The sequence below is a fragment of the Balaenoptera ricei genome, chromosome 7 (assembly GCF_028023285.1).
Source record: "Balaenoptera ricei isolate mBalRic1 chromosome 7, mBalRic1.hap2, whole genome shotgun sequence".
NCBI lineage: Eukaryota > Metazoa > Chordata > Mammalia > Artiodactyla > Balaenopteridae > Balaenoptera > Balaenoptera ricei.
The window spans coordinates 85,057,267-85,067,299 of record NC_082645.1 but is presented as its reverse complement, the minus strand read 5'-3'; the positions used below and the strand labels follow the sequence as shown (position 1 = coordinate 85,067,299).

Below are 10,033 nucleotides of genomic sequence, written 5' to 3'. Positions count from 1 at the left end.
ATGAGTAATCCTACTTATAATTTGAGTTCACAGTTTCAATTTTTCCCCCAACTATTTTTTTTTTTTTTTGGTACACATAGCACTATATAACAATCTTTGTTACATGTGTTTCTAGGCACTTCTCTAAATTCATTACAGAATGGATATCATGTCCATTCCCCCAAAAAACAAACCAAAACAAAACAAAACTCTCCTCAAGTAGGATGCAAGTAGTAGTCTTAAAACCATTGTTATTACATGTGTTTTTAAAAACTTCTTAAAATATGGAACACCTCTCTAATTTGCTTGTCATCCTTGCATGGGGCCATGATAATCTTCTCTGTACTACTCCAGTTTTAGTATATGTGCTGCCTACTAAATTTTTAAAATTCATCAAACCCAAAATATATTGTGACAAACCACTTTAATTTTTCCCATCCACATTTGATGGATTTTAATATTTCTAACTTTTTCACTTAACTCATCAAAATTTTATTTTTTAAGAGTTTTATTTAACATCCAAAAGAGCATAAAAATTTCTGAAACCCCTCTACCTCTTTGAAAAAAGGGAGTTGTATTTTGAAAGAAGTTTAAAAGGAGTTCCATTCTGGAAGAACTTAAAATCAGTTCTGAATTCACTATCCAGAAGGCCTGGCAAAGTTGGTCATCCTCACCCTTGCCTTGCACCATTGTGGTAGAGACTGTGAAGCTAACAGTAAGGTTCCTAAAATGCACGTTCTTTCACAAGCCTATTCTCATCGAAAATGTTGTTTTTTCTCAGAAACATATTTGTGCTTAAGAAAAAGGAACTACAGCACAAAATTTTTGAGAGGAGGTTGAAAACAGGTACCATGGAAAATATTATTATTGATTTTGTATAAATGTGTTTGGCAGTGAATGTGAATGAGTTGTCCAATGTAAGCATCCAGCATTTTTTTTTTTCCCAATTGGTAGTATAGTAGAGTTCTCTTTCAGTAAACATTTGCTTTTGAAAATCATAAAAGGTCAGTTTTGGCCAACTGCATCAGTCCTTATTCTGCCATCTGTAAAAAATTTAGACTTTGCCTTTTTGAATGACCCTTTAAAAATATACAAGACCTAATTCTATCCTTTACTCTCATAAAACTTCCATTGGACTCCAGTGGGAACATTTTAAAGTCAAGTTCTGAGGAATAAGGACATTTCATAATGCCTTCTTGTGAGAACTTCCTTGGCAGAACTTGATCAACTCATTCTTCCTGAGAGTGTTCTATGATATTACTGGTTTTATAGCTTCAAAATAGACTCTATGCTATAAAGTGGTTATACTTCTTACATATATATATATATATATATACACACACACACACACACACACACACACACACATACATACACACACATGTACATATTTATCTATCTCAGTGTAACCCTAAAATTCTAATGCGGTGAACATCCAAAGTAGGTGACTCTTGGTACACTGAGGAGCTACCCTCCTTTGTCCATCATACGTTGATCAGTAGGTATGTTTGTTCTTGGTACCCTACTCTGTGCTTCCCTAGTGCTCGATTGTCAAAAAATACCATTTTTTCAACAGTTAGTATGTGCCAGTGCTGTACTAAAGTTCTACATGCATTATGTCAGTTAACTCTGTGAGGTAGGAATTGCCATTCCTCATTCTCTGTGGATAAACTGAGGGTGGCAAAAAATGTACTGAGAATCATGCAGCAGAGCCAGTATCTCTGACTCCAAAGCCATGGATCTTAACTGTTGCACACCTTGCGTTATATGGTACTCCTGCCCTTTACACACCCTTTTTATAGCAAAGGAAATGTCACTGTTTTGGGAGGACCTTGTTTATTTACCTGTCTGTCTCTCTAATGAGACTGACTAGCTTGAGATAGGGTTCTTATCTTCTTCATCTTTATCTGCTAGAGCAGGATCCATAGGCACTCAATAAATAAATCTTAAATTTAAAAATTACCTTTGTGATTTAAAATTCACCCCCCTATTTTAGAAAACTGGCCAAAAAACCCACAAAATATAAGTCATTCCCAAATCACAGTATCCAGAAATAACTGAATAAATATTTGATAAATGAGTGAATTCCAAAAAAAATTAGAGACACTTATAGTCTTCTTTTGTTTCTAATACATTTGTATAACAGTGACACACCAAGAGTACTTGATTGTTTGATGTTAATTAAGCATGGTTAGTGCATGATAGTCTTTAGTTCTCATAAAGCTGATAGGTGAAAAAGAGGGAAAATAAATGCTTCAATGATGAAAATGTTTTAATATCACAATATAAACTTCCTGAAGTAGCGTTTTATTTGAGAATATACATATTTGAGTAAATTCATTTGGAACTATTAAACTGCTCTGAGGTACATCAATAGATGAATGGATAAAGACATGCTGTATATACAGATGCACACACACACTGAAATATTACTTAGCCATAAAAAATGAAATCTTGCCATGTGCAACAGCTTGGATGGACATAGAGAGTATTATGCTAAGTGAAAGAAGTCAGATAGAGAAAGACAAATACCATATGATCTCATATATATGTGGAATCTAAAAAACAAAACAAACAAAACAGACTCATAGATACAGGGAACAAACTGGTGATTGCCAGAGAGAAGGGGGTTAGGGGCATGGATGAAATAGGTAAGTGAGATTAAGAGGTACAAACTTCCAGCTATAAAATAAATAAGTCACAGGAATGTAATGTACAGCACAGGAAATATAGTCAATAATATTATAATAATTCTGTATGGTGACAGGTGGTAACTAGACCTTTCATGATGATCTCCTCGTAATGTATAAAAATATCACATCACTAGGTTGTATACCTGAAACTAATATAATATTGTATGTTAATTGTAACTCAATAAAAAATTACCTCAGAACATAAATACATTTCAGGATTAACAAAAAAATCTTTCTATCTGTATGCCGGTTAAATAGGACTTTATGTAAGTGCTGTAATTAAACGCAGTTTATTGGTGAAAGTCTAGCCCCTAGTGGACAGGAGTCTCTGGTACACGCCCACACACCGAACTAGTTAGGTACAGCTTGAAGGGACACCTGCTTAAAGCTCAAGGGCTTCAGAATGAAATAGTCTTCAAGACTCTTGATGTTAATATTTTATTCTTTTATCTTTTTTTCATAAAATGCGCCACATTTGTGTGTCTGGCTTATTAGAGCTTCATAGTATTTTAATGAACGCTAAGACTTTTCTACTCCACTCTCAGATTTTTTTTCAAGCAGTAGTTTTCTTAGTTTCTTAGGGATTGAAAGAGTAAAATTTCTTCCCTTCCCTTCCCTTCCCTTTCTTTCCTTCCCTTTCTCTTTTCCTTTCACTATCAATATCCAACATTTAGGCAACATTCACACTTTTCTTTGAGGATAGATTTAGGTTGCACTTATAACGTTATCCCCAATACACACACACACACACACACACACACACACACACACACGCACACACACACTTCACAAAATTGACTATTTCTTTTAAAACTAAAATGAACTCTTTAGTTACTTCTTTACTCTTTTATAAGTATGACATGTAAAAAAAAAAAAGATAAAAAGAGAGTACAAAAATTAAATACTCAAATAATATAGAAATGAACATACTTTTGTGAATGAAATAATACCTGATATGTAGTATCCAGTCAGAAGGTTGTGAGCTTCTTAAGCTTGCAAAAGCTTTTTCATTGTGAGCATTGTTACTGAACACACTTTATGATTCAGAGAAACTATAATTAGATTTCTCTAATCATCCTGAGGATCTTAGATGTTTGCTTAGTTTTAGAAACTTAACCCAGAAAGGCTGAACTTACATTTCAAGTATATATTTCAATATAGCCAATTCTGCTATATGTGTTCCAGGGCTTATGGAAGAAAGCATTTAGGGGTACAACACTCAAAAACTATGTCAGTGACATATAAAAAAAATTAGAAACCTAATAAAGTGGTAGCACTGTTTTATGCATATTAAATGGTTAGGAAATATATAAATACTTCAATAAATATGGCACTTTACCTTGAACCAAACCTGATGTTTTCCTGTGGGCATCGGAAAGGTTGCAGCCTGTGAGTTATTGTGAAGTGGTAGAATGAGTGTTATTTGAAATCAGATGGGAAGTTCTAATAGCAGATGTGGATGAGTGTGGCTCATAACCCAGGCTGGTCAACTGAGGTGGCTGGCAGATGTTTGAGTATGAGTGTTTTGTGTATTCCTATGTGGTTTGGGTCAACTGGGTGCATTTTCTGCATTCATCTAAAGTTGTTCATGGATGAAATGGTGCATTAGCAAACATTAAATTTGCATCGTCTACTATATCAAATGCATTGGAACAAATTCCCGTTTTTCAGACAATAGCAGAACTGATTGTACTCTTTTTTGAAGATCTAAAATAGAAGAAAAAAGACTCATTTGAAATGGAAACTATTCAATGTTTAAGAAATGGTATAAAACAGCTCATAAGCTGTTCTAGACTTTATTAGCTCCTGTGTAGTACATGTTTTGTCTGCTATTGTCATCAGCACAGTTAAATTCATTTATTCCATGTTGTTTTAAGTCATGCTGTGGGCTTGGTACCATGAAAGTTAAGCAGGTATGGTTTTTAGTTCTCTTGAGTTCATGCTTCCTAAAACTCAGCAGAAAGCTATTGGGGAAAATGGATTGCAGACATTCTTTAAATTTTAGTGTTATAGATGTACAGATGGAACACATAATTTAGATAGTAAATGGAAGGTGAATTTGTCTCTTTGGTCAGTCAGAATTAGTTTTGTCAATGTTTAAGTTTCAGGAGACTAAAAACAGAATTTTAAAGTATATTTTTCAAGTTAGAAAAATATAAATGTCGCTTGTTCAGTACATGTGGTCAAAATAAAATATCATAAAAGAACACTTGATTTTCTCCCCCATATTTATACCTAAGTCTTCTGAATTCAATAAATCAGCATCGGAAGCAGCCGCATAGCACAGGGAGATCAGCTCAGTGCTTTGTGTCCACCTAGAGGAGTGGGATAGAGAGGGTGGGAGGGAGACACAAGAGGGAGGAGATACGGGGATGTACGTATATATATAGCTGATTCACTTTGTTATATAGAACAGCAGAAACTAACATACCATTGTAAAGCAATTATACTCCAATAAAGATGTTAAAAAAATAAAAATAAAGTAAAATAAAAAATAAATCAGCACCCATATAGTTTCTCAAGCCAAAACCCAGAGTCATTCTTGATCTCCATCTCTCTCTCATCCCCACTTTCACATCCATTCCAAGCCTGGCAGCTCTAACTCTAAAATACATCCAGAATCTGCCCATTCCCACTGTTAGAATCATCTCTCACCTGACTATAGTAGCCTCTCAGCAGCTCTACCTTCCTCTTTTTTTCTTCTATGATCCGTTTTCTGCCCAGGTGCCAAGGTGACCATTTAGAATTATAAATTAGATCACATCCTTCCTCATGCTAACCTTCCAATGGCTTCTCATCTCATTTAGGGTAAAGTGTAAACTCGACCAGTGTCTATAAAGTTCTAAATAATCTGGCTGTTTACTGTTTCTGTGGCATCATCTCCCATTTTTTCCTCTCCAGCCACACTGACCTTCTTTCTGCTCCTTGATACTAGCGCTTCCCTCTGCTGCAAAGTACTCAACCTAGTCTTCACAGAACAATCTTCTTATTCAGATCTCAGCTCCCTCACCATGGCCCTGCCCCCTACACCCACCCATTGAATCACCCCATTTTATTTTCCACACAGATCTATTCCTTCAGATATTATTTTGGTCATTTTATTTGTGTATGTATTTATATTTTCTCCCCTAGAACTAATGCTTCATGGGAGCTTAGCTCTCTTGTTCAGTACAATACCCCTGGTACATCTTCTAATGCACGGTACTTGGGTGCTCAATATATACTTGTGAAATGAATGAATTAAGGTTGAAAAAAATAGAGGGGGAATATTTTTCCCTAGAAAAGAGGCAAAGTTTTGTATTTTATAATGCAAATGATTTCAGACTTTAAAAAGCAGTATTGAGCCTATGTTGTTGTTTCAACCCAGTTAATAAGAATTAATGGTGGTAAGCACTCAAAGATGACTTATGTATCCAAGGCACTCTCCTAAGTCTTTTTTCATATATTAACTCATTTAATTCATATATTAACTCATTTAATTCTACATCTTTTGAGGTAGGTACTGTGAACCCAAATCTAAAAGATGAGAAAATTGAGTTGCCAGGGCTGTACCGTTACTAGGTGGTAGAATTGGGATTTGAACTTAGGCAGCTCTACTAGAAAGTCAGTTGGCTTAGCCACTGTGCTGTCTCCATAGGAAGGGCTTCTAGTCATGTAGTAAGTCATGCTTTCTTCTACGTAAGCTACTGCTTAGCACCTAGCACAGCCCAGAACCTCTAGGTTTTTTTTTTTTTAAAGTATAAGAAGGATAGCAATCAGTTGAATACAGGAACCATTACACACAAACTGTGACACACAAACCCAATATCAGTGTAAAGAGAAAAAGAAATGCATTTGCTGGACTCTTGAAAGAACCTTAAATATGAAGCAATATCTTGATGAGCAACATATGGATTTTCTGGTAAATAGCCAGTAAGTTTACTGTGGATCAGGCATTGACTATCTTTTCTCACTGGCTTAGAGTTTTTAGGAAAGACATCTGGAGAGTGGCTTGAAATTTATTTTAGGACCCATGATGCCAGCCTTAGCACAGCCTCAGGGTGCAGAAACAAAAGAAAAAAACACTGTGACTTTCAGAAAGTACAGTGGAGGGAAAGTACTAGATAGAAACACATCTGTGATTAATGAAGGACTGCCAAAACCTGGGAGGGAAGCAGTAACACCAAGATGTAGGAGGGAAGCACTAACACCAAGACGTAACTCACATCTATTGGCATGCTTGCTATAATCTACTGAGTCTACTGAGTCCAAGCACAGTGCCAGGAATCAGGAGATAAAGTTCTTGTCTTTCTCCTGCAACTTACTATAAGCCAACTATATGTCTGAATCTCAGTTATGATATATGTGAACAGTAATATTGCATTACACTTAACAGCTTCCTGTGTGGAAGCAGGACACTGGAGTAGGTGTCCTCTTAGAGAATATTCTAACTTTCATGGATATGATGATAATATTTTGTGGCTCAGAAGAAGAGGAATGGAACAACAGCTATGAGATTAATGGGGACAGAATTGGCAAAGGATATACTCTAACTCTTTAAGTTGGTGAAGCCTTGAGATGGAGAATTAATCTTTACTGGCAGACACAATTTATGTATAAAAGCAATGGGAGAAACCCACTAACAACTTCTGGGGCTGCAGAATCATGGGACTGTGTAGCAGGTGTTTTGTATTGTTCTTTTAATTTTAAAATTTGAAATTGCAAAGAGCCAATAAAATGTGTTTTAATATATCTTTGTTTCCTGCTTTAGTAGAGTATTAGACCTAAGGAATTAAATTCATCATAAGGAAATTAAATATTGAAAAAGTTGCCATTATTCTACACCAGGTTTATATTATCAAATGAATTAAAGTCACACTCCACTGAATGGGGATGTGGAGATAAACTTCTCTGCATATAATGGGAGGGAATATTTAAAAATTTTCCTGATGGGTTGGGGAGATAGAATTTTGTGAGTCTTAAAATGTGGAATAGAGGGAAATATCCAACTTTGGCATGTGGCCAAGGAACTTCTAAGAATAATTCTCAAATTCAGTTTTGAATTATTCCTTGATCTGCACATTTCTGAGATCCTTTCCCATTCTACCTAAAATTTTAATAACATTTACAAACCACATTCTATTTTGAGGAGTAAAAGACAAGAGCTCAAGTGGTATGGAAAGAAGATAGCAGCTGCAGAAAGTGAGAAAGTAAAGAATGAGTATTGCCCCAGTGACAGATGATGAGGAGATTCCATCTCCCCATCAGAATATGTGAGATATTTTGGGAGAGTTCTGGACTTCCCCCAGGACACGGGATGGGGACTTAATCCTTTTTATTTAATTATGAAAGCAATGAGTTCCCCCAAAGCTAAAAGGCTTGAGAGTATCCAGGCAGCAGACACTTTGGATTATATATGTAAATACTTGTATTGTGGAATTTTTAGAAGACTTTGAGTAAGAGCATTACATAGCCACTAAAGAGAAGTGAGTATGGGGAGATACAAGATATGAGGATGTATCTGCTCTGCGTCCATTCACCCTTCTCTGGCAACAGTCATTTGGGGATCTACTCCTTCCCTTACTTGGTCCATATGATTTGGTAGAGGATTCCCAATTTCTCTAGGGGTGGAATGTGGGATTTAGATCTGAGCCAATTAATAATTTCAGTCCCCTGACCACAGCAACTGATTAGAAACATAGGCATGGACCCAAACTGGCACCAATGAAATACAAGGAGATTTTCTGAGACTCTCAGGAATCCAACATTTGGTCTTTCCTCCTAAGCCTAAATCTTCTTGCATTGCCTTTATATTCAGGATCCACTTGGTGGTAAAATAGTAGCAGCAGGTAAGAACCCTGATGCCACCATTTTACTACATGTGGATCCTCAGGAGGCCCCTGGTACCACAGCCACAGCCAGGAAGAGTGATAGCAGTGTAACAACAACTGATAGGAACACAGAGAAAGGAGAACTGGAGTGAGGGAAGGGAGAAAAGAGTGGAGCAACTAAGAGAATCTATATACCAGATGCTGTGTTTAGGCCACATGTACATTATTCCTTTTAATCCTCAAAGTAATTGTTATTTGGCAGATAAGTTACTTAAGTCTTAGGTAGGCTGTGTAAATTGCCTAAGGAAGAAGCAAGACTTGAATACTCTAATACTGTATCCTATTCCAGACTCTAATCTTAACTGCCTTTCAAATTCTAGAGATAAGAAAAGAAGGAATTTAGGGGCTGATGGGTTACAGGGATTTCACTTATGGGCTCAGAGGAAAGATAATTATATTCCTTGATTCTATGGGACTCTCTATACTGCCCTCATTCCTCTAATTTCCTTACTGGTGTATTATAGGAAATATGAGTTACGTCTATTTAGCACTTTAATTGTTGATGTGGAAGCCTTATATTTCTCTTTATAGTTTAGGAAATGGGTTTTGGTCAATGGCAAAAGGAGTTTTAAAATTCAAAGACATAAAATTCAGCTATGGTTCTTTACCTAGTCTCATTGGTTCTTAATCCATTTGAATGTAATTTACTTTTATTTCTAACAGAGGAGTACATAACGTATCTGAGTTATTAAAAATTCTGAGTTATCAGTGTATGCATTAATGAGGTTTATCTGTGGTAGAAGAGCCATTCTTAACCTGGAGAAATGGTGATGTTACTGAACTAGGTTTGTTTGCCCTATGCGAAGCAAGCCCAAAGTTGAAACACCAAGGTTTGCAGCAACGAAAGGGTTTATTCATGAAGCAGGCAAGTGAAAAGATGGGAGAACAAATCTCAAATCCACCTCCTTGAACTCAGGGGGCTCAGAATATTTATGGGATAAAGAAGCAGGGTGGTCTGAGGTGTGGGGAGCATGTGGAAAGTTAATTGGAGGTAAGAAAAAGGTGAGGTAATTGTCATTCTGCTTGGGCACAACTAAGCTACAGGCTTTTGCATGGGACGCATGTTCAGAAAATGGTGGCATTAGCAAGTTCTGAGGGTGGAGTTTTTGGTCCTCTGATATCAAAAGGTCAGATCGGACACTTGCACATGCTCAGTTGGTCTGTGATCCCAACCAGTCTTAACCACCTTGAGCTAGAACTGGATAATGGCAGACTCCAAGTTCCCGATAAACAATTTGGCCAAACATCTTATTTTTTAGGCTACATGATGCTTGGAAGACCTGCACATTTTTGTAAAAACAATTAAAGCAAGCTTGATCAGTGAAGGCAGATTATAGTTTGTTATTTGTTAAGCAAGCTGTAGTTTAATGGATCTAACTGATGACTACCCTCAGTTTCAGTGAGAGCACTGATATAGTGGAAATATGCATTCTTGCACCAGAAAATTTAAACATTTTTTTTTTTCTAAATGAGCAAAGTGAATTTCTGCAT

The 10,033-nt window shown here is 36.3% G+C and overlaps 1 pseudogene; it reads right to left on the bottom strand.

Annotated features, from left to right (window-relative positions):
- Nucleotides 1–257: 257 nt before the first annotated feature.
- On the bottom strand, nt 258–355 carry LOC132369457 (U6 spliceosomal RNA; annotated as a pseudogene).
- Nucleotides 356–10,033: the final 9,678 nt, after the last annotated feature.